This window comes from Rhinoderma darwinii, chromosome 4, assembly GCF_050947455.1.
Source record: "Rhinoderma darwinii isolate aRhiDar2 chromosome 4, aRhiDar2.hap1, whole genome shotgun sequence".
Taxonomy (NCBI): domain Eukaryota; kingdom Metazoa; phylum Chordata; class Amphibia; order Anura; family Rhinodermatidae; genus Rhinoderma; species Rhinoderma darwinii.
In genome coordinates this window covers 68,791,790-68,816,947 of record NC_134690.1, presented here as the reverse complement: position 1 = coordinate 68,816,947, position 25,158 = coordinate 68,791,790, and the positions used below count along the sequence as shown (strand labels likewise).

At 45.5% G+C, this 25,158-nt stretch overlaps 1 long non-coding RNA gene across 1 annotated transcript in view; it reads right to left on the bottom strand.

The window, feature by feature from the left end:
- LOC142759221 (uncharacterized) overlaps positions 1-21,021 on the bottom strand; it is a 91,194-nt gene extending 70,173 nt beyond the window's left edge. The window contains exon 1 of the long non-coding RNA XR_012883107.1: positions 20,931-21,021. This is a non-coding gene — a long non-coding RNA (uncharacterized LOC142759221). The remainder of the gene's footprint in view (positions 1-20,930) is intronic.
- Positions 21,022-25,158: the final 4,137 nt, after the last annotated feature.

The window sequence follows — 25,158 nt, the reverse complement described above, 5'->3', positions numbered from 1 at the left end:
TACACGGCACGTTACAAGTGACGTGTCATATACCCGGAAAATAATTGAAGATCAACACAGCGGCCAGAGTGTGACGTCACCCGTCAAGTACCCCACGGCAGAATCTGGAATCGTGGCCAATTTGGAAAATGTAAGTATATTACAAATGTATTTACATTAATAAATTACAAGCATTAACACAAAGTCATTTTATCTCGGAAAACCCATTTAAGATTTCCCTTCACTGGAACTAAGGGGCCTACACCAACCCCTGAAATACAACTCCATAGCGTTATCCCTCCTCCACCAAACTTTACAGTTGGCACAATGCAGTCAGGCTGGTAACGTTCTCCTGGCATTGCATCTCATGTTGTAGAATTGACCAATCATCAGTAAATTCTTTAATCCTCAACATATTTATGAGCAAAGACCTTGTTTCTCGGAGAAGGGGGTGGTAGACAGCAGACCAGTTTGAAGCCTTTAGGGTGCAAATCACAATTGGCGTAATTTTCCGTAGCGAAAACATCCGCTTCGGAAAATTACACCATGAATTCCTATGAGTGAAAACAAAACGTGCAACAAATACATGACAAAGTTCTGTGCAGAATTACTTTCCAAAGCATTTTCTATATGTGTTGCGAATATTGGATGTGGAATTTCATCAAACTTCAATGCCATGTGAAATCCTGCACAGTAAATTCACCACAAAATCTGCAGAAGTAATTCCGCTGCAGAATTGCTGTTGCATATTTTTAGACTTATTTTGAATACGTGTGACTGCGCCGTTAAGGGGGTAGACCATGTAATGCATGTACGGGCCAGGTATGCTAGCGCAGGAGTCCCTTTTACAGAGGCTCACCATTCTGGCTCATAGGGGGGGGCCCTGAGTGGTGACATCCATATGCCCAAATAGGGCATATGGACAGGGGTGACCTTGGATGAGGCCAGAGATATACTAACACCATAGATGAGTAATTCCCAATCTTATTACTGTACCAGGTAAACATTTTTCCCTCCTGGACAACCCTTAAAACTACCCCATATTTACTGTAAGGGACAACGCTTGCTGTTGTATTCCTGGAAACTCAACCATCTTTTAGGGAACCCCAGAAGTCCTGAACGGGAGAAGAGACACTGCTGTAGGTTTTCCATTTCTTTTACCTGCGTACAATTATCGACAGTCTAGTTTACGCGGTTCATGAAAACTGTATCAAGTCTTTTACTTCTGCAGAGGAAACTCCTTTTTTTCCTTACCACAATGCTAGAAGGAAGTTTCTAACAATTACAAGCACGCCAAATTAATTCAGTTATTAGCTAATTGTATTGACCGGCAGGTTTCCTACCGGGCCCCATGTATTGTGGGTATAAACATTTATTCAAGTGGCTCAAGCTAAACAATAGGTTTTCCTCTGGAAACCACTCCATAAGAATTCAGCAAACAGCTGTGAACATGATCACAGAATCGCCTCCTGTAACATCCGTCTCCATGGAGAAACGCAGGCTTGTAACAATATATGAGGAGGTTACATTTCTAGAGGAGAATGAGAAACATTTATAAAAAAAAGGTATAAACTTCTAGACGTGAGCTGGAACGCATTAAAAAGACCAGACCATGAGATATGAAGAAGAGTGGGTAAGCGAATATAGACAATTTACTAATATATGCTCCCGCCACCTTCTTAGCCAAGTCTCCTCCCCAGACAGCACCGCCGCTCCCGTCCTATAGATGGCCGTCGAACGTGACCCGACCAACAGCACATCCCAGTAAAACACTGCGCTAAGGGGTATCAAAGGGGAATGTCTCCTCATGGTCCCTGCAATGATTGGACAGTATCAGACAGTGTAGAGACACCAACAACTGATAAGACAGGTGTCAATATATTTACATTTTTCTAGGAGGAATAACAGAGGACTGGCACAATGTAGAGTTCTAAGAAAAAGATGCTCTAGAAAACTTATATTATGGGGAATACAATTTATTAAAACAAAAAGACATGCCAGGACAGCGGACAGGTCCTCTTTAATAGAACCAAGATATTCTACTTGTTCACTGAAAACTCAGATTAAGGCCTAATTCTTAGGTTGTAAGAAGCCATAATAGGGCACACGTAGCGGTACATGGGACTTACAGGACCTTATGCAGTTTTTACTCTTTCAGATTCTGTACAAATTTAAAAATACATAAATTGTGACATGCGAAATCAACTATTCTCCCCTATATCACTGACACGGTACCCGACCGAGCACCTTATGGCGTCACATAGCGTTCCTGCAGAACCATAGTACAGATCTGCAGGGCACTCCGTGTGGCATTGTAGAGCCTCCTGTACATGGCAAAAAAAAATAAAAAATTAATAATATAATTTCGAAAAGCAATAGACACCGGTTCCTAAACTGTATGCTGTGCCAGAAAATACTTCATCTTACTTTAAACTACAGAACTGCTATGGAAAAACGAAAATGCACATTATAAAGTCATCTTCTCCCACACATACCTATAATAAGGCCAAGTTCACACTAGGCTGTTATACTGTTCTAGTCAGATGTTGCATTATAGTGAACAGCATTTTTAATCTCTTCCCGCTATGCGCTGTAAGGCCAGGTTCCCACGGGTCGGATACGTGTTAAAATCACGCAGTGTGCCCGACCTGGAACCCGCAGTACATTCCATCTGAAAAAGTTTACGCTGCGGGAGAAAGAGCTCATACTTACCCCCTCCGTCTTCTCTGCGCGTAGTCCGGCCTCCTACGATGACGTTGCAGGCCATGTAACGCTGCAGCCTGTGATTGGCTGCAGCGGTCACATGGGATGAAACTTCATCCCAGGAGGCTGGACTGCAGGAATCAGGAGAGCGCTCTGGGCAAGTATGATTATTTTTTTTTCCCCCAAGCTGCGTTTTTTTTTTTTGCAATCGCGCCGCAAAAGTCGCCACACTTTGCTTTCTGCTGCGGGTTTTGTTTCCCCATTGAATTGAATGGGGAAAACCCGCTACAGAAAAATAAAATACGCAGCATAAGTTGACATGCTGCGGAATGAAATAAAAAAAAAAATAATACATCTCATCCACGTCACTGCTACTGTAAATGCTGTGGAATTTCCACACTGAGTTCCGTTTCGGAAATTCCGCAGCGTTTAGGCTACGTGGGAACCCGGCCCACGTGTACATTGCTGGCACTTGTGCATGCTCGATCACCCACAGGGGGCGCTGTGATGGTTCCTGGTTGTTTAACCGCCGAAACGCCAGCACTGCAATCAAAGTTTAATAAAAGTAAATAAGAGGTTCAAAAGTAATAAAACCTTATTAGCAAGTAAAAAAAACCATAATCCTGGTTACCCATTCAATAAGGATAACATGTATAGTGTTCAGTGAAAAAAAGGCGCAACTTTTTTATTTTATTTGCATCAGTCACAATCAAAAAATAACTAAACAAAACACTATGTTATGTGTAGCACAAAATGATACCATAGGAGAATACATCCGGAAACGCAAAAAACAAGGCCACACAGTTACTTTGTATCCAAAATAATCAATGTTTGTGTCGCACCACTACTGACAAGTGTGAACTTGGACTACCGATTAATAGACACAGACTGTATGGCAGCACATTAGGTCCCATACTACAGAGCTGCAGGGACTCGGTGTGCCGCCATACAACGCTCCATCGGCCAGAGAATAGTTCTGGAATACAACATCCGGAGCATTTATTTATGTTGCTATAGCACCTACATATTCCGTAGCGCTGTACGGAAGTCATCATCATTCACAATCTAAACTCCCTCAATGTTTTCGGTGCGTCAGAGGAAACCAGAATACCCGGAGGAAACCCACGCAAAACATGGGGAGAACATACATACTCAATGCAGATGTTGCCAGTGGTTGGATTTGTATCCAGGACTCCGGCGCTACAAGACAACTATGCTCTACAAAATGGAGGCTTGATACGGCCAGACGCACGAGGACGGAGGCTACAAAATCCAATTCATGTTGTGTGACCGTAAATGAAGGGGCACAATACGCAAATATAAGAGTCTACAACTTATTTATGACTAGCAACGGCCCAAAGGGCTTAAAAGAAGACTTTATGGAATAGTATTTATCCGGTATTATGTTCAGGTTATTAGATAGAAACTCTCAAGGGATGACAAGAAGAAAGATCGGTTGATATCCTTACATGGGCTCTAAAAAGAGAATAGTGAAAATGTCCATAACGACAGTACTCGCTATCATGTAGGCATCGGATTGCCATAGTCTTCCTCATTATTTTAGTAATATTGCTAGCATGCAGGTACCCAATGTGTCTTACGTGAAGAATATCTTTTAACTGAGCTGGCTAGGTCACTGATGAAAGGCACCCCCTTTGGAGCGTATAGCTTGGGGGACAGATGGGATCACTTTGCCCCCCCCTTCCCAATGTCCTTTTCCCGGTTTACTTATTTTATTGGTTTGTTCCGCACCCCTCTGTGGGGGTGCGGTTGGTACTTACCCTCTTCTGGAAGTTTCCACAGGAAGATTTTGACAACAGTCCCGTGATTGGCGGACACAGAGGAGAGGCAGGAAAATCGAGAGGATATAAGTCTGGTCAGCTGCCTATCATAGAGGATCCTGAATCAGCACCGCCGTCCCTCCCTAAATTGTTATGAATTTTGTGGTCACAGTGGGTTTTTTTTTTAGTGGGTTTTTGCCCAGCGACACTGGGTGGACAAAGAATGTATTTAATATTGAACACTTTACTATTGGTCTTTATATTTAATTATCTAAAAATTGGAGTTGGTTTTTAATAATTCATTGACTTTATTTATTGTATTGGTAACCCATAATAAACACTGCAGCCTTTTATTTCTGTTGACTGTATTTGGGGTGGCATATGTCATCCCATGTATTACCCGACACATGGAATAGAAAGATGCGAGCTTGTTCTCCACAGAAGCCGCTTGTAGCAGAGGAGACCACACGCTGGTATCTGCTTCCAAAACACAGCGGATCATCAAATCCTTCTGCTTATCTCTACATCCAAAAACAGAAGAGACACACGACCAAACTGAAATCAACAACTCAGCCTGGTGATGGAAACCGGCTCCTACACCACAAAGAAACAACCAGAGTAGGCCCCATGGGCACAATTGTGGACCCATTCATTTCTACAGGACACGGGCACCTTTCCATATATTTACAGATGCGTGTCCGGGCCGTAGAAATGATCCGCAATATAGAACATGTCCTGTTCTTGTCTGCAATTGCAGGACGGACTCGACCATAGAAGTCTATATTGGCGCTTACGTAATGCGGACGGCTACAGACGTGCATCCGTATTTGCGGACAGTAAAAACCATAACAGTGGCGTGCCTTAGGCCTAACTATATCTTCCGATGTATACCTTCAATGGAAGCCTCTGACGAATGCCACCGGCACATGTCAACCATAAGCTCCCATGATTCAAAAATAAATAAAGCGTACTGTGAGGTATATTTTTTTAATACTCAAAAGTAGAAAAGCTCCATGGCACTCACCATTCCGTCGTCCGACAGGCAAACAAAGGCAGTATGGATGTGGAGCACAAGGCTACGGCCTTGACGAAGAGTGGGTACACGCGAAACAGCTTGCGCTCCACCTCCATACTGCCTTTGTTTGCCTGCCGCAACATTAAATAAAAATTCTACTGAATGGCGAGCGCCGTGGATTTTTTCTACTTTTTATTATTATACTTGTGCTGGTCTAATCACACCACGGAGCGCCACCTGTTGTGGATTCAATTGAACCCGTTTAGACCTATGTGGTCGTCTGATTGAGACTTGTAGTGCCCCAAGAGCAAAAGTAGTGCCGATCTTTTACTCCCTTTGAATTTGTATATATATATTTTTTTCTGCTGGATGCCGCTGTATAGGAGAGCGCAATAGACTACGCTCTCCTATACCGTTATAACAAAAAGGTACACAGACTATTGGCAGCCATTCGGTAAATGAGATATATTCAGACGAACTTCAGTTGGCGTATAAAACACCAGTCTCAATAAATCTATCCCAATGTGAACAAAGCCTAAGAAAGTAGGATTATGAACACAAAAGGTGCACTAAAGGTTTTTTTTAGGGGGGGGGAAAGGGGTCTTATGACTTACACGTGTTAATAGACATTTTAGATTAAAATCAGCGGTCAAAAGCTGGCCAGGGAAGAAACGCCTTTGCCTCCCATTGAAATCATATGGGTAGACTTGGGGCATTTTTTTGCATTGAGTCAGACACAGTTTTTGCATTAAAATCAGCGCCAAAAAGACAATGTGAACTGACCCTAACAGAGCTTACCTAACCTGCCACCCAGCTTTCTGCAGACCCTGAATGACATAATTCCACATACTTATGCAGCTTCATACTCGGTCTTGCTTTCCCCAAAGGCTCAGCATTGAAGGTTTTCACATTCTATTCAAGAACCAGGAAGAACAGGATGAACAATGCCATTAAAAATAACATATAAGGGAATAAAATTTAAATAGTAATATAAACATTTTATTATCATGAGCAAGCAATGCTGGATCTGCGGCTGGAATGTGCCGGGGTCTCGTCCCACGCATCCGATCTCTATATAAGATACCAGGGGCGGTACAGCTTATTGGTGGGAAAACCCCTCTGATTTCTAAGCTCATAAGCCGCTCTCATAAATGAGTTATCAGATCAGTATTCTTTATGGAAAGCCGTTCTGTTACCAATACGGACTCTTATTGGCGAGCAGCCACGAAACTACAGACAAGAGCATATAACAATAAGACAACTATATGAACAGGCAATCTCCACGCAGACATAGAATCACTATCTATTAGTATCATATTTCGAAAATTGGAAAAAAAATTCAGTGTCAGGTTTTATCCTCAACATCTTTGATTGCAGGCAGTGAATAGAAACGTGCATTTACACAAAGAATGAAAACCATCCAGAATCTATTGCCGCCAAGCCTCCTTGTTCCTTCTTTGCCTTCAGCTCAATGCCAATTCAGCCATGAGCTGAAGACCCAAGTAATCTAAAGTTAGTCAGGACTTACATATCAAGAACGGGTGTCACCTGACCCCCGTTCCACCCAGTGGACGCAGATTTCAGGCTGGGACTTGAGAGGGGGGCCGCGCAAAGACCATAATAAAGAGGCGCGCGTGCACGCTTGACCACCTATCCACAGTCACAGTTTAAAGAGGCTCTGTCACCAGATTTTGCAACCCCTATCTGCTATTGCAGCAGATAGGCGCTGCAATGTAGATTACAGTAACGTTTTTATTTTTAAAAAACGAGCATTTTTGGCCAAGTTATGGGGTTGCAAAATCTGGTGACAGAGCCTCTTTAATTGGTGTCCGGCACGTTTCAGACATTACCTGGATATGCCATTGAGCGGAGAACAAGCCTTTACTAATAGTACCCTAGTATCAGCCCAAAAAAAATAATAATAATAATAATTAGAGAGTATTAAAAGTTAACTTACGTGCTTCTTCCTCCAGTCCGGCCTCCCAGGATGACATTTCATCCCATGTGACCGCTGCAGCCAAACACAGGCCAATCACAGGCTGCAGCGGTCACATGGACTGCCGCGTCATCCAGGGAGGTCGGACTGGATGTCAAGAGGGACGTGTCACCAAGACAACGGTACGTATGAACTTTTACTTTCAATCGCTGCGGAAACTCTGCCCGAAAGGGCTGCCCCTTCTCTCTTTCCAGCACTGATAAGAGAGAAGGGGCTGCCGATTAGTGCAGAGAAAACTGGTCCATAAGTACGGGTGGAATACTGGTGACACCGGACCCAATGTTATTGGAAGCACCATTAACCCCTTCAGGACTGAGCCTGTTTTGGCCTTCAGGACGAAGCCGATTTTTAAAATCTGACATGTGTCACTTTATGTGGTAATAACTCCGGAATGCTTTTACCTATCCAAGTGATTCTGAGATTGTTTTCTCGTGACACATTGGACTTTATGTTACTGGCAAAATTTGCCCGATAGATTCAGTATTTAATTGTGAAAAACACCAAAATTTAGCGAAAAATTTCAAAAATTAGCATTTTTCTAAATTTAAATGTATCTGCTTGTAAAACCGATAGTAATACCACACAAAATAGTTACTAGTTACCATCCCCCACATGTCTACTTTAGTTTGGCATCGTTTTTTGAACATTATTTTATTTTTCTAGGACGTTACAAGGCTTAGAACTTTAGCAGCGATTTCTCATATTTTCAAGAAAATTTCAAAAGGCGATTTTTACAAGGACAAGTTCAGTTCTGAAGTGGCTTTGAGAGTCTTATATATTAGAAAGTCCCCATAAATCACCCCATTTTGAAAACTGCACCCCTCAAAGTATTCAAAACAGCATTCAGAAAGTGTATTAACCCTTTAGGCGTTTCACAGGAATTAAAGCAAAGTAGAGGTGAAAGTTACAAATTTCATTTTTTTTATACAAAATTCAATTGTAATACATTTTTTTCTATACCACAGAAGGTTTTTCCCAAAAAATGTAACTTATTATTTATTGCCCAGATTCTGCAGTTTTTAGAAATACCCCACATGTGGCCCTAGTTCGGTCATGGACTGAAGCACCGGCCTCCGAAGCAAAGGAGCACCTAGTGGATTTTGGGGCCTTCTTTTTTTAGCATATATTTTAGGTACCATGTCAGGTTTGAAGAGGTCTTGTGGGGCCAAAACAATAAAGACCCCCAAAAGTGACCTCATTTTGGAAACTACACCCCTCAGGGAATTTATCTAGGGGTATAGTTAGCATTTTGAACCCACAGTTTTTTTGCTAAATTTATTTGAATTAGTTTGTGAAGATGAAAATCTACTTTTTTCTGAAAAAACTTAGACATTTTTAATTTTTTCAAGGTATAAAAGAGAAAAAACACATCAACATATGTAAAGCAATTTCTCCTGATTATAGCAATACCCCATATGTGGTAATAAACTGCTGTTTGGACCCACAGCAGGACTCAGAAGGAAAGGAGCACCATTTGGATTTTGAAATTCTGATTTTGCTGGTATTGTAATGGCAGGAAGGAGGTGAAGGGAAAGTGAGCCCTAATCTACCCACCGCCCTGTCCCTGCCTACTTGCAACGACCCGCCCTAGGCGACGAGGTACAACTGGGCGGCGGTCCCTACGCTGGCTAAGTGCACAGGAAGACAAACAGGGAACACGCAAGGGAAGGGGCAGTAGCCACGGAACGCCACGAGGAAACGGGGCGGCGAACGAACAGTCAGGACCAGGACGAAGTGAGTACACCCGAGCGGACACGGAGACAGAAGCAAGCCAGGGCAAGCAAGCAGGTCAAGCAGAACTGCAGCAAGGCAGAAGCACGGCAGAAGCAGGCTGGAGCAAGCAGCAGTGGGGCCAGGAATCCAAAAGAATTACAAGCACTGAGGGAGAGCACAGGGCAGGTAATAAAGGGCAGGGGGCGGAGCTAACTCCGAGAGACCAGGCCGCGATAGGCTCTCCCACTCCTGAGCCTGCCACCCTGGTTGGTGGGAGAAGGTGTCAGTCGAACAGGTCTGGCCTCAGGTGTGGATTGATTAATCCCAGGAGTGTAGCTAGATGAAGTACCTGGCAGATCCCTAACAGTACTCCCCCTTTTATGAGGGGCCACCGGACCCTTACTAAGGGGACCCGGTTTAGTGGGGAAGAGGAGGTGGAACCTCCTGATCAATACCCCAGCGTGAACATCACGGGCAGGTACCCAAGTCCTCTCCTCCGGCCCGTATCCTCTCCAATGGACCAGGTACTGGAGGGAGCCCTGGACCATCCTACTGTCCATAATCTTGGCCACCTCGAATTCCACCCCCTCAGGGGTGAGAACGGGAACAGGAGGTATCCTCGAGGGGGACCAGGACGGGGAGCAGCGTTTAAGGAGGGAGGCATGGAAGACGTCATGTATGCGAAAGGATGGGGGGAGCTCCAGACGGAAGGATACAGGGTTGAGGACTTCAATGATCTTATAAGGTCCAATAAATCGGGGAGCAAACTTCCTGGACGGGACCTTAAGGCGCAAGTTCCTGGACGACAACCAGACCAAATCCCCGACGACAAACCGGGGGTTAGCAGAACGTCTACTATCCGCCTGAATCTTTTGTGCGCTCTGGGACGCCTCTAGGTTCTTCTGAACCTGGGCCCAGACAGTGCACAGTTCCCGATGAACCTCCTCTACCTCAGGATTATTGGAACAACCAGGGGAGACGGAGGAGAACCTAGGGTCAAACCCGAAATTACAGAAAAACGGGGAGACCCCTGACGAGTTACTGACCCGGTTATTCAGGGAAAATTCAGCAAGGGGAAGGAATGAGACCCAATCGAATTGACAGTCAGAGATGAAACACCTTAAATATTGTTCCAGGGATTGGTTGGTCCTTTCCGTTTGGCCATTGGTTTCGGGATGGAAGGCGGAGGAGAAGGACAGATCAATCTCCAACTTTTTACAAAAAGCTCTCCAAAATAAGGAAACAAATTGTACCCCTCTGTCAGAAACGATATTGACTGGGGCCCCATGGAGACGCAGGATGTGTTTCACAAACAAAGAAGCTAACGTCTTGGCGTTAGGTAGCTTCTTAAGGGGCACAAAGTGGCACATCTTGCTGAAGCGGTCGACTACCACCCACACCACCGACTTGCCCTGAGATGGAGGCAAATCGGTGATAAAATCCATGGAGATATGGGTCCAAGGTCTCTGGGGAATGGGCAAGGAACGTAGTAGGCCCGCAGGTCGGGACCTAGGGGTTTTGGACCTAGCGCAAACCTCACAAGCGGCGACGTAAGCCCTAACATCTTTAGGCAACCCAGGCCACCAATAGTTTCTGGTAATGAGGTGTTTGGTGCCCAAGATGCCAGGATGACCAGATAGAGCGGAGTCATGGTTTTCCCTGAGTACCCTCAGCCGGTATTGCAGGGGAACAAACAGTTTGTCCCCAGGGACGTTCCCGGGAGCTGCACCCTGATCAGCCGCGATATCAGAAGCTAAATCAGAATCCGTGGCAGAGACGATTATACCAGGGGGTAAAATACAAGCGGGATCCTTCTCGGAAGGAGGATTGGCCATGAAACTACGTGACAGAGCGTCAGCCTTAATATTCTTGGACCCAGCCCTATAGGTAACCAAGAAATTAAATCTGGTAAAGAATAGTGCCCACCGAGCTTGTCTAGGATTAAGCCTCCGGGCCGATTCTAGGAAAACCAGATTCTTGTGATCCGTAAGGACCGTTACCTGGTGTCTGGCCCCCTCCAGGAAGTGCCGCCACTCCTCAAAAGCCCATTTAATGGCTAGAAGTTCGCGGTTGCCAATATCATAGTTACTCTCCGTGGGCGAAAACTTCCTAGAGAAGTAAGCACAGGGGCGGAGATGGGTGAGGGAGCTGGTACCCTGGGACAGGACGGCCCCCACTCCCACCTCGGAAGCGTCAACCTCCACAATAAATGGCTCCTCTTGGTTGGGCTGAATCAGCACGGGGGCCGAGATAAAGCACTTCTTGAGAGTCTCAAAGGCCTGGACGGCCTCAGGGGGCCAATGGAGGACATCGGCACCCTTGCGGGTAAGGTCCGTAAGAGGCTTAGCGACGACCGAGAAGTTGGCAATAAATCTCCTGTAATAGTTGGCGAACCCTAAAAAACACTGTAACGCCTTAAGGGAGGCAGGTTGGACCCATTCCGCCACAGCTTGAACCTTGGCAGGGTCCATGCGGAATTCATGAGGAGTGAGGATTTGCCCTAAAAATGGTATCTCCTGTACCCCAAAGACACATTTTTCAGTCTTAGCAAACAGATTATTCTCCCGAAGGACCTGGAGCACCTTCCTGACATGCTCCACGTGGGAGGACCAGTCCTTGGAAAACACCAGTATGTCATCAAGGTACACAACAAGAAAATTACCCAGGTACTCTCTCAGGATTTCATTAATAAAATTCTGGAAGACAGCAGGGGCATTACACAACCCAAAGGGCATGACCAGGTATTCGAAATGACCCTCGGGTGTGTTGAACGCAGTTTTCCACTCATCCCCCTCTTTGATGCGGATAAGGTTATATGCCCCCCGTAGATCGAACTTAGAAAACCATTGGGCTCCCTGAACCTGATTAAAAAGATCCGGAATCAAAGGAAGTGGGTACTGGTTCCTTACGGTGACCTTATTCAGGTTACGATAATCAATGCACGGCCTAAGACCACCATCCTTCTTCCCCACGAAGAAGAAGCCAGCACCTACAGGAGAAGTCGAGGGGCGAATAAAACCCTTGGCCAGGCATTCTTGGATATACACCCTCATCGCTTCACGTTCAGGACATGAAAGATTAAATATCCTACCCTTAGGAAGCTTGGCACCAGGCACCAAATCGATAGCGCAATCGTAATCTCTATGGGGGGGCAACACCTCGGAGGCCTCCTTAGAAAACACATCGGCGAAGTCCTGAACAAACTCAGGAAGTGTGTTTACCTCCTCCCGGGGAGAAATAGAGTTAACAGAAAGACATGACATCAGACATTCATTACCCCATTTGGTGAGATCCCCAGTATTCCAATCAAATGTGGGATTATGCAACTGCAACCAGGGAAGGCCTAAAACCAGATCAGACGATAATCCCTGCATCACCAGTACAGAGCACTGCTCCAAATGCATGGAGCCAACCAGGAGTTCAAAAACAGGAGTATGCTGAGTAAAATAACCATTAGCAAGGGGTGTTGAGTCGATTCCTACTACAGGGATAGGATAAGGTAAATCAATACAAGGCATCTTTAGAGACATAGCAAATTCCACAGACATGATATTAGCAGATGAGCCAGAATCCACGAAAGCACTGCCCGTGGCAGACCGGCCAGCAAACGAGACCTGAAAGGGAAGCAAAATTTTATTCCGTTTCACATTAACGGGAAATACCTGTGCGCCCAAGTGACCTCCCCGATGATCACTTAGGCGCGGAAGTTTTCCGGCTTCTTATTCTTGCGCCTGGGACAGGTGTTCAGTAGATGCTTGTCGTCCCCACAGTAGAAGCAGAGACCATTCATTCTGCGAAACTCCCTACGTTGTCGAGGGGACATGGAGGCCCCGAGTTGCATAGGTACCTCCGAGTCCTCCGTGGAGGGGCGAGGAGACGGGACCTCGGGGGGAATCGCAGAAAAGTCAGAGGGGAGCACACTGAAGCGTTCTAGCTGACGTTCCCTGAGACGTCGGTCAAGTCGTACTGCTAGGGCCATAACCTGGTCAAGGGAGTCAGGCGAGGGGTAGCTAACCAGCAGATCCTTCAGGGCGTCAGATAATCCTAACCTAAACTGGCACCTTAGGGCCGGATCGTTCCACTGAGAAGCTACGCACCACTTCCTAAAATCAGAACAGTATTCCTCAACCGGTCTTCTACCCTGACGTAAGGTCACCAGCTGACTCTCGGCTAAAGCAGTCCTGTCAGTCTCGTCGTAAATGAGTCCGAGGGCAGAGAAAAAACGATCAACAGAGGAAAGTTCAGGGGCGTCAGGAGCCAAGGAGAAGGCCCACTCTTGGGGCCCTTCCTGGAGTCGGGATATGATGATACCCACCCGCTGGTTCTCGGAACCTGAGGAGTGGGGCTTTAGGCGGAAATACAGTCTGCAACTCTCCCGGAAGGAGAGAAACGTCTTACGGTCCCCTGAAAACCGGTCAGGTAACTTGAGGTCGGGTTCTAGAGGTGAGGTGAGGGGTACTACTAAAGCAGCGTCACCCTGATTGACCCTTTGGGCCAGGGCCTGGACCTGTAGGGAGAGGCCCTGCATCTGCTGGGTCAGGGTCTCAAGGGGGTCCATGATAGCGTCAGCGTAGGAGAAATGGTAGACTAGGTAGGGGCTTGTAATTATGTAATGGCAGGAAGGAGGTGAAGGGAAAGTGAGCCCTAATCTACCCACCGCCCTGTCCCTGCCTACTTGCAACGACCCGCCCTAGGCGACGAGGTACAACTGGGCGGCGGTCCCTACGCTGGCTAAGTGCACAGGAAGACAAACAGGGAACACGCAAGGGAAGGGGCAGTAGCCACAGAACGCCACGAGGAAACGGGGCGGCGAACGAACAGTCAGGACCAGGACGAAGTGAGTACACCCGAGCGGACACGGAGACAGAAGCAAGCCAGGGCAAGCAAGCAGGTCAAGCAGAACTGCAGCAAGGCAGAAGCACGGCAGAAGCAGGCTGGAGCAAGCAGCAGTGGGGCCAGGAATCCAAAAGAATTACAAAGCACTGAGGGAGAGCACAGGGCAGGTAATAAAGGGCAGGGGGCGGAGATAACTCCGAGAGACCAGGCCGCGATAGGCTCTCCCACTCCTGAGCCTGCCACCCTGGTTGGTGGGAGAAGGTGTCAGTCGAACAGGTCTGGCCTCAGGTGTGGATTGATTAATCCCAGGAGTGTAGCTAGATGAAGTACCTGGCAGATCCCTAACAGGTATAGTTTTCAGTGCCATGTCGCGTTTGAAATGCACTGGAGGGAACAAAATAGTGGAAACCCCCGGAAAGTGACCCCATTTTGGAAACTACACCCCTCAAGGAATTTTTCTAGGGGTAAAGTTAGCATTTTGACCCCACGGTTGTTTTGCCGAATTCATTGAAATTATTCTGTAAAGGTAAAAATCGACTTTTTTTCTGAAAAAAGGTAGCCATTTTTAATTTTTTCAAGGTATAAAAGAGAAAAAACACCCCAACATTTGTAAAACAATTTCTCCCGATTACGTAAATACGCCATATGTGGTAATAAAGTGCTGTTTGGACCCACAGCAAGGCTCAGAAGGGAAGGAGCGCTATTTGGCTTTTGGAGCTCAAATTTAGCTGAAATGTTTTTTGGGTGCCATGTCGCATTTACAAAGCCCCTGAGAGGCCAAAACAGGGGAAACCCCCCAAAAGTGGAAATTACACCACTTAAAGAATCTATCTAGGGATATAGTGGGCATTTAGACCCCACAAGTCTTTTGCAGGATTTATTAGAATTAGGCCGTGAAAATGAATATCGACATTTCTTCCACTAAAATGTTGCATTTTTTTCAATTTCACAAAGGATAAAGGGGGTAAATGCACCCCAACATTTGTAAAGCAATTTCTCCCGAGTACGGCAATACCGCACATGTGGTCATAAATGTTTTTTCATTAGAAAGTAATTAACCCTTTCTGGAGTGATCCATTTTTTTCTTTTCCTTCTTAGTTTTTTCCTCCCCGCGTTCCAAGAGCCACAACTTTTTTATTTTTCAGTCAATAGAGCGGTATGAGGGCTTATTTATTGAGGGACGAGCGGTCGTTTTTATTGGTGCAACTTTTTGGTACATACAACTTTTTGAGCACTTTTTATTACATTTTTAGGTAGAGCCAAGGTGACCAAAAAAACAGCGATTTTGCCGTTCTAAATTCTTTATTTTTCACGTGAGACGCTCCATACATCACCCCCCACACTAAGACATGCTATGTCATGGTGCGCGCAGGGGTTAATGCGCAGCGCATGGTGCGGAGTGAAAATTACAATTTTCCACTCATATGCCATTTTAGTGCACTACATGTTATGCCCAGTTTGTGCCACTGAAGACAAATACCTCAAAATATTAACCGGGTTCTCCCGGGTATAGCGATGCCATATCTGTGGACGTAAATTGGTGTTTAGGCACGCTGCAGGGCTCAGAAGGGAGGGACGCCATTTGGCTTTTGGGGCGCAGATGTAGCTTGGTAGTTGTTATGTTTGGGGTTTTACTGGTGTTTCAGTTTATAATGTGGGGGCACATGTTATCTGTGCGGGGTACATCAGGGTACATGTTATCTGTGCGGGGTACATCAGGGTACATGTTATCTGTGCGGAGTACATCAGGGTACATGTTATCTGTGCGGGGTACATCAGGGTATAATAAGAGGGTATAATAATGCAGTAAATAAATAATAATCCGCAGATATGTGACCGGTGTCGCACTGATAAATGGCGCCCAATCTTATCTGCTTTTGGAACACTCTGCACATTTTGCATCGCCATATTCTGAGAGCCAGAACTGTTTTATTTTTTCTCCACCGGAGCCGTGTGAGGGTTTATTCTTTGCGGGACAATCTGTAGTTTACATTGGTACCATTTTGGGGTACCAGAAATTTTTTTGATCATGTTTTATTCCATTTTTTGGCAAGCAAGGTGACCAAAAACCATCAATTCTGACAATGTTTTTTATTTGTTTTTTTTTATGGCCTTCACCCTGGGCTATAAATGACCATTATACTTTATTCTGCGGGTCGATACGATTACGGCGATACCAGATGTATATAATTTTTTTATGTTTTGCAGCGTTTGTGCAATAAAATCACTTATTTATAAAATAAATAAATTTTTGTGTCACCATATTCTTAGAGCCATAAAGTTTTTATTTTTCAGTCACAAAAGCGGTGTAAGGGCTTGTTTTTTGCGGGATGGGATGTAGTTTGTATTGGTACCATTTTGGCGTACATGCAACTTTTTGATCACTTTTTATTGTATATTTTGGGAGGGTTGGTAACCAAAAAATTGTGATTCGGGCACTGTTTTTCGTTTATTTTTTTCGCGGTGTTCACCGTGCGGGAAAAATAATATTACAGTTTTATAGTTGGGATCGTTACGAACGCGGCGATACCAAATATGTGTACTTTTTTTAACGTGTTAATTTTTTTCCTTTAATAAAAGTCTTATTATAGGAAAAAAAGCATTCTTTGTTTAGGTCACTTCTAACTTTGATTTTTACACTTTTTCAAAACATTTTTATTATCTTTTTTTAACTTTTTTTTACTTGTGCCACTAGGGGACACTTAGACTTGCAGCTCTGATCGCTGCTGGAACACATTACACTACACACGTAGTGTAATGTGTTCTAACTGTCATTGTGACGTAACAGTCACACTGACAGGAAGCAGAGGAGGAACGGCCGGAGGCTGATCCTCCGAGGCTTCCGTACATGGCAACCCGGAGGTCATTGTCTGGCCTCTGGTTGCCATGATAAGGATCGCCAGCCCCCGCAAATACATGTGGGGGGCTGCCGATCCACTGTAAACCTCTTCGATGTGGTGATCGCAATCGACCACCGCATCGAAGGGGTTAATTGCCGATTTCAGCGGCGACAGGCCGCTGATCGGCAACGGGGAGAGCAGGGCTGACACCCTGCACAGTTAACCGCCGCTGCGGTGTAGCGCCGCGCGGCGGTTAACTGTTAAAGCGCGGACGTAACTGTACGCCCAGGTGCGCGAAGTTACTGCTTATCTGGACGTACAGTTACGCCAAGGTGCGGGAAGGGGTTAAATATCCTTAACACTAAGATCACATGATCAAAAAAAAAAATGTATTCCCTTTAGGAAATAAAAGTCGTAAGCCAGTGCTCCTATACTAAACTACGAAGTGGTGGATGAGGGGCGGGGACTTCTGATTCATGCCCATTTGGCATCATTTTTCCTCGCTCCTCATCTTTACCATTAGTCCCTCAATCGCTCATTGCTTCTCCATGCATTTTAGTCCCTCAATTATACGAGACAGGACAACTGTCCTGCCTTTGTGTAAACCCGCTGTGGCCAACATCGCAGTGCTGCTGTGTTAGGCAATTCAGCGAGGAATGATGTACATTGCAGCCAATTATGGGCTGCCACGTCATCAATAGGGGGCGGAGCCTGTCAATGCAATCCGTTACCTGGGGAACGCGTGTCCAATCAAAAACAGCTATTCCCTGATTTTAAACCAATGAAATATATATATATATATATATATATATAAGATAGCCAGCTTTAGTCTAAAGGCACTCCTGAGAGGCCAAGATGGAGGCTGGCACCCCACATATGGCACCCCACATATGAACATCCTGGTTCAGCAATCCATAATAACCCCCGGGGACATCAGTATGCATTTTATGTAGTTTTACATAGGACTGACAGTGAAGTTACTATAATATCTTAATGGGAACACTCCAGGAAAACGTTTGATCTTTTTTCCCGTTTGGAAAGTAAATCTGATATTAGGTAAGGTGGATAATTTTCTTACTGGGTGCCTTATTGCTAAACTATCTTCTCCGGTCATGTGACGTGCATTGTGACTGTTCATGTCGTCCAGCGTCTGCTGTGTGCCCAAAAGTGACTCTCCCTCGCTCTCTATGCATTCCTATGAGACGCTCAATGTGCTTTAAAGAGGCTGTCACCAGATTTTGCAGCCCCTATCTGCTATTGCAGCAGATAGGCGCTGCAATGTAGATTACAGTAACGTTTTTATTTTTAAAAAACGAGCATTTTTGGCCAAGTTATGACCATTTTCGTATTTATGCAAATGAGGCTTGCAAAAGTACAACTGGGCGTGTTTAAAAGTAAAAGTACAAGTGGGCGTGTATTATGTGCGTACATCGGGGCGTGTTTACTACTTTTACTAGCTGGGCGTTCTGATGAGAAGTATCATCCACTTCTCTTCACAACGCCCAGCTTCTGGCAGTGCGGACACAGCCGTGTTCTCGAGAGATCACGCTGTGTCGTCACTCACTTCCTGCCCCAGGTCCTGCATCGTGTCAGACGAGCGAGGACACATCGGCACCAGAGGCTTCAGTTGATTCTGCAGCAGCTACTTACCTGCAAACGCTGATGCTGCTGCTCGTAAATCTTGAGCTGCTCTTCATTGAGTGCAATGAAGAACGGCTCACATTACGTTGCAAAGAAGTGTCCTGCACTTCTTTGCCGAGGCAGTCAATTTACGCGTCGTCTTTTGACAGCTGTCAAACGACGACGCGTAAGTTACAGGTCGTCGGCACAGTACGTCGGCAAACCCATTCAAATGAATGGGCAGATGTTTGCCGACGTATTGTAGCCTTATTTTCAGGCGTAAAACGAGGCATAATAAGCCTCGTTTACGTCTGAAAATAGGTCGTGTGAACCCAGCCTCAGGTGCCTTATAAAGATACAAGCCTATATACACGCACCATCTGATTGGCTGCTGTGAGTAACACCTCATATATAAATGGATTTTAAAGTACCTTTCCATTGTGAGATAGATATATATATACACACACACACACACACACACCTTATTACCTGGCACATTAGGATTTCATCCAGTGAATCTGTGAACATCGCCACTATATATGCAGAGCTTTGTGTCTTTGATGGAGATATTTTTGGAAGTAGTAAGTACCGTAGACTAGAGGTGTGCGTAGAATAAGAATATGCATTCATCCCATGTTTACCCAAAAAAAAATCTGAGCAGCACAAACAGATGTAGCAGAGCTGAGCTTGTGCTTGAAGTCTTCATCATATAACCTTATGTGTTTTATATAGGACTGCAAGCATTATTATCACAATGGGCATAAGAAAAAGTTAAATGACCAATTCAGCTCTGCTACATCTATACATCAGATGGTATATCTCCAGTGACTACAGAAGGCAGGCGGCGGCAGACAATGGATGGCCACTGTGCTATTAGAAGTATATTAGCGGTCATTATATATTCCTTCGCTATGAACACAAGGCTGACAACTAGATAGCTATCATGTATCCTGATATTCATACCTGCAGGTTATAGAATAGGAAAAGCAACATCTACCACAGGAAATCCAGCCGTGTCACCAGCATTACCTGTTGCTAGGCAGCAACCCAAACCTATTTGGCTGTCTGATGGTGGGGGTCAGACGGCTGGGACCCCTACTGATGTTTAGAATGAAGGGGCTGCAGCTCTTTCAGGTTTTTTTTAGAAACCGCGCCACTTCTGAACGGCACTCGGTTAGAGAAACAGGACCCCATTCAAGTCAACGAGGCTGTGTTGCAATTTTGATACAGCGCTAATAGAAAGCGGCACATTTAGGCCTTATACACACAGTGCAGTTTTTGAAGACAACCAGGAGTGGATCGTAAAGGGGGAGGGGGGAGAAATATATAGGAAAGATTCTGCTTCTGTTTTTGGAATCAACGGACTGCAAAAACTGCTCAAAAAAACTGCGCTGTGTGATTATACACTTGCTGCTATGGCCATAGATGAGATCCCAACGGCCAGACCACCACATTCAGACATAGATAACACAGATAATGGAAAGACCACCACCGCTTATGTCTGTTACGGAGGCCAAGTGCCCACAAGTGACATAAGAACTGCGTATTACTGCCACAAAACACCCACAGACTATCCACGTTTACTATGCCGTATACAACAGTTTTTAGCGTAAATGGGGCAAAAAAAAAAAGTCTCAATTCATAACAGGCAACAATTCTTTTAAAGAATTAAAAAAAAAAGTGGCAATAAAGTCGGCGTGGGCGTCTTTTTTTCTTTACAAATTAAATATAAAGCCAGAAAATATCTTTCGATTTGCGCACATTTTGACCCAAATTAACACCAGCTCATATCAAGCGTAGATTTAATATTCTGACTTTAAGAAAGACCAAAAAGCACCAAATATATTAAGAAACGTTCGTCTTAATAAATTTGGCACAAATCACCCCAATTTTATTTAGGCTTGTGTAACGAGCGCCAGTTTAGTAAACACGGGCCACTCCGGTGACAACGTTGTCGCAGTAGTGAAGACTTCTAAATAAAACGGTAAACGCAGGTGTCGTATACAGTCATCGCTAGATGGACATGTCGCAGGATGCAGCCCCCCCACATAAAATATATATATATTTTTTTTTTATGGAAACTTTGGGTGATTACCAATGCCAGTTATGGAGGGGGAGGACACCTTTGCTAACCCTTGGTATTACTGGCAGCAGCATCACTGGTACATTTTGTAATTCATTGCAATCAATTACATTGTCAAATGCCAATGCATGGCACTAGTCTACCTACAATCCTAGGCTACATAAGTAATGTACCAGGCTGTATATACAATGCATGGCACTGCCAGCTAGTAAACCAGACACCCTGGCACTTGTAGTTCCACATCAATTAGCTGCAGGCTGCTGAAGCTGCAACATAATCCAACAGGTCTGCACGCCATAGGACAAAGCATAGCATATATATTCCCCGTAAACAGAGGAAGCAGTACGGTGCATATAGCCGGTACCTGGACTGTATCTCCGGTGGCGGTAGCGGCGGCAGCAGCACGTCTCCTCTTCCCGGGATCTCCTCGGCACTACATACCCCGCCTCCCCGGCTCCGCTGCCAGCTGTTGTCACGTGGTACGAGATTCATGCTCACGCCCCCTCCCCATGTGCAGGATGTGTGTATGTGCTGAGTGTAGGGGGCGTGGCAGTTTTCAGGCACTTAGCCAATGAGATAGCAAGGGGAGGGGCGAGGAGCCTGGCACAACGCCGGCTGACTGACACAGCGGCAGTGTAGAGCGGGCTGAGCGGGCTGAGCGGGCTGAGCGGGCTGTGCTGGGGTCGTGGGTTAACCCTGAAGTCACCAAGTTCTCTGCCTGTTGGTAAAAGGAGGGTATAAGGAGTTTTTGTGTTTTACGTATAAGGAGCATTTATTTTTTGATATGTTATCATTGATCTCAAGTTCTCTGCTTGCTGTCAGGCAATAGATTTTTATATATTTTTTTAATCCAGAGTTTCTGTAATTCCCACAGCAACCTTTCTAATCATTCTTGACCTGGAATGGATGTGGCTGCCTCACCAGGAGGGTCGTGTGGCTGTGGCTCCGTTCTACGGATGGATGTGGTTCCCACCTTTGGTATATGCCATAAATGTCTGAGATGGAAATACCACTTTTAGGGTCAGTTCGCACGTAGCGTAAAGACTGATTTTGTTTCAGAAATCGCAGCATAATACAACAGCAGCAAAGTGGATGAAATTTGAACAAATCTCATCCACACGCTGCGTAAATGCAGAGCGCAAAAAAGGCTCAGAAATTGACATGCAGCTCTTGTCAATTGTATTTGTGTAACCGCTTATTTGTTGCGGGATTCCCCCATTGAGTTCAACAAGGAGGTAAAACCCACAACAAATAGCAGATGTTGCGTTTCTTGCGGAGGAATCGCAACAAAAATGCAACTCAGAAAAAAAATAATCTTATACTCACCTAGAAGTCTGTTACTTCATCCAGGCCGGCTTATTGGGATGACGTTTCGTTCCATGTTACTGCTGAAATGTCATCCCAGGGCTGCAAAGCGTCAGGACGCTGAAAAGACGAGTCGCCATGGTAAGTATCCATATTTTTTTCAGCCGGAATTCCATGCGGCACACAGGGCGGATACGCTGTGTGCTTTTATGCGGCGTATCCGTCCTGTGTAAACATACCCTAAAACCTGTCGTGACTATGTGGGGCGTAGCTAAAGGCTCATGTGCCCTGCTGCAAAAGTCCATCTTGGGCCCCCCCCAACTTCTTCTCATGGCCGACGGCCCCCAGCTTTCAGCTTAGTGACCCAACGATGCAGCACTAGCAGCCGGGGGCATCACTAAGGTCTTAAAATGTCAGGAGAAATAGTCCTAATACATATGTGTCCACCCAAAAAATGTGTGTATGTGTAAATATATATAGTGTTTTTTTATTTTAATAAAATATTTTTTCTATGTCCTTGTATTTTTTTTAAAGTTTATTACTACCGCCTTAGTAATAGCCGCTGGCTGATAGACAGCGTCCATTACTAAGGAGGGCTTAGAGTTACCCGGTGAAAAGGCTAACACTAACCCCCATTATTACCCCGCTACCCACCACCACCAGGGGTACCGGGAACAGCCGGATACCATCCAGTACCCGACCATCTGTAATGAAGGTCGGGAACTGGTATTAGGCTGGGAAAGGCTAGAAACAGTGGCCCTTCCCACCCTGGTAATGCCGGGCTGCTGCTGCTGTGTTGTATCTGGCTGGTTATGAAAAAAAAAAATTCCAATTATTTATTTCTTTTTTTTTAAAACATGCTGTGGGGTCCCCCTTATTTTTCATGACCAGCTAGATACAAGATGGCAGCAGCAGGCTAGCATTACCAGGGTTTGAATGCCCACTTTTATTGGGCTTTCCCAGCCTAAGGGCACGTTCAGACGTAGTGGAATTTTTCCGCTGCAAATGTTGGTGCAGATTCGGGCCAATTATGCAACGAATCTGCACCAACATTTGCATATTTGACAGGTAATTCAGACGTTGCAGATATCACAGCGGACTTGCCATAGATTTCAGTTTTTGCATTGCAAAGGCTGAAATCCGCAGTGAAATTCTTCTTCTCCACAACTTCATGAGCATGCTGCGGAGGGAAAATTTGCACCGCAGCCTGATTTCCGCAGTTATTTTCCGCATCGTCTGAACTAAGTTTCCTAAAAATGTATAAAAACAAATGTAAAAACTGCTGCTGGAGAATTCCACTGCGGACTGTCCACAGCAGAATTCAACAGCAATTCCGCCACGTGTGAACGTGCCCTAATAATACCAGCCGGCGGCCACCCCAATGCCCGACCATCACTACAGATGCTCGGGTACTGGATCGCACCCGACTCTTCGCGGTACCCCTGGTGGCGGTGGGTACCATGGTAATAATGGGAGTAAGGGCGGATTTACACGAACGTGATATACGTCCGTGCAACGCGCGTCATTTTCACGCATGTCGCACGGACCTATGTTAGTCTATGGGGCCGTGCAGACAGTCCGTGATTTTTGCGCAGCGTGAGTGCGTTGCGTAAAACTCACGACATGTCCTATATTTCTGCGTTGTTCGCGCATCATGCACCCATTGAAATCAATGGGTGCGTGAAAATCACGCGCGGCACACGGAAGCACTTCCGTGGGATGCGCGTGATTCGCGCAACAGCAGTCAAAAGTATGTTTGCAAACAGAAAAGCACCACGTGCTTTTCTGTTTACAAACATCCAAACGGAGTGTCATAATGATGGCGGCTGCGCGAAAATCACACAGCCACGCATCATATGGTGATGACACATGGTGCTGTTAAGTGCCTTTTGCGCACGCAAAACGCAGTGTTTTTTGCATGCGCAAAACGCACACGCTCGTGTAAATTCGCCCTTAGGGTATATTCACACGATGTGTTTTCAGACGTAATTCGAGCCGTTTACGCCTCGAATTACGCCTGAAAAAACTGCACCATTACGCCTCCAAACATCTGCCCACTGCTTGCAATGGGATTTACGGTGTTCTGTTCCCAAGAGGCGTAATTTTACACGTTGTTTTCAAAATACGGTGCATAAAAAGAAGTGCAGGTAGTTTCTTGGGACGTTTTTGGAGACGTTTTTCATTGACTCCATTGAAAAAAAGCTCTAAAAACGTGCGTAAAATACGCCGCGAAAAACAGCTCCGTATTTTCAGACGTATTTTGCTAAGCGTGTGAACATACCCTTAGTGCTAGCCCTTTCACTGGCTGAAATTAAGCTCTCCTTAGTAATGGATGCTGTCGATCAGCCAGCGTCCATTACTAATGCGGTAGTAATACAGATTAAAAAACAATACAAGGACGTAGAAAAAATATTTTATTGAAATTAAAAAAAAACAACCCTCATTAACCATTTTATTGAAAATAAAAAAGCTGTAATCAAAGTAGTCCTCGAATCCGACGTAGTCCAACAACTGAGGCCTCATGCACACGAACGTAAAAACGCCCGTAATTACGAGCCGTAATTATGGCCCGTAATTACGGGCCCATAGACTTCTATTGGCCACGGGTACCTTCCCGTATGCTGACGGGAAGGTGCCCGTGCCGTTGAAAAATATGGAACATGTCCTATTTCAGGCCGTAATAACGGCACGGGCAGCCCATAGAAGTCTATGGGGCTCCTGTAATTACTGGTGGCTATGTGTGTGCACCCGTAATTACGGGAGCGTTGCTAGGCGACGTCAGGGGATAGTCACTGTCCAGGGTGCTGAAAAAGTTAACTGATTGGCAGTAACTCTCTTTCAGCTCCCGGGACAGTGACTACCGCTGGAGTTAATAGTATTAAAAGTTAACTTACCTGCTTCTTCCTCCAGTCCGGCCTCCCGGGATGACGTTTCATCCCGTGTGACCGCTGCAGCCAATCACAGGCCAATCACAGGCTGCAGCGGTCACATAGACTGCCGCATCATCCAGGGAGGTCGGACGGGTTGTCAAAAGAGGGACGCGTCACCAAGACAACGGTACGTATGAACTTCTTTTACATTCAATCGCTGCGGAAACTCTGCCCGAAAGGGCTGCCCCTTCTCTCTTCCCATCACTGATAGAGAGAAGGGGCTGCCGATTAGTGCAGAGAAAATGGGTCCTTAAATACGGGTGGAATACTGGTGACACCAGACCCGTATTTAAGGGCACAGGTCCGTAAATACTGGTGGAATACGGGTCGAATACGTGTGACAAAGGACCCGTATTT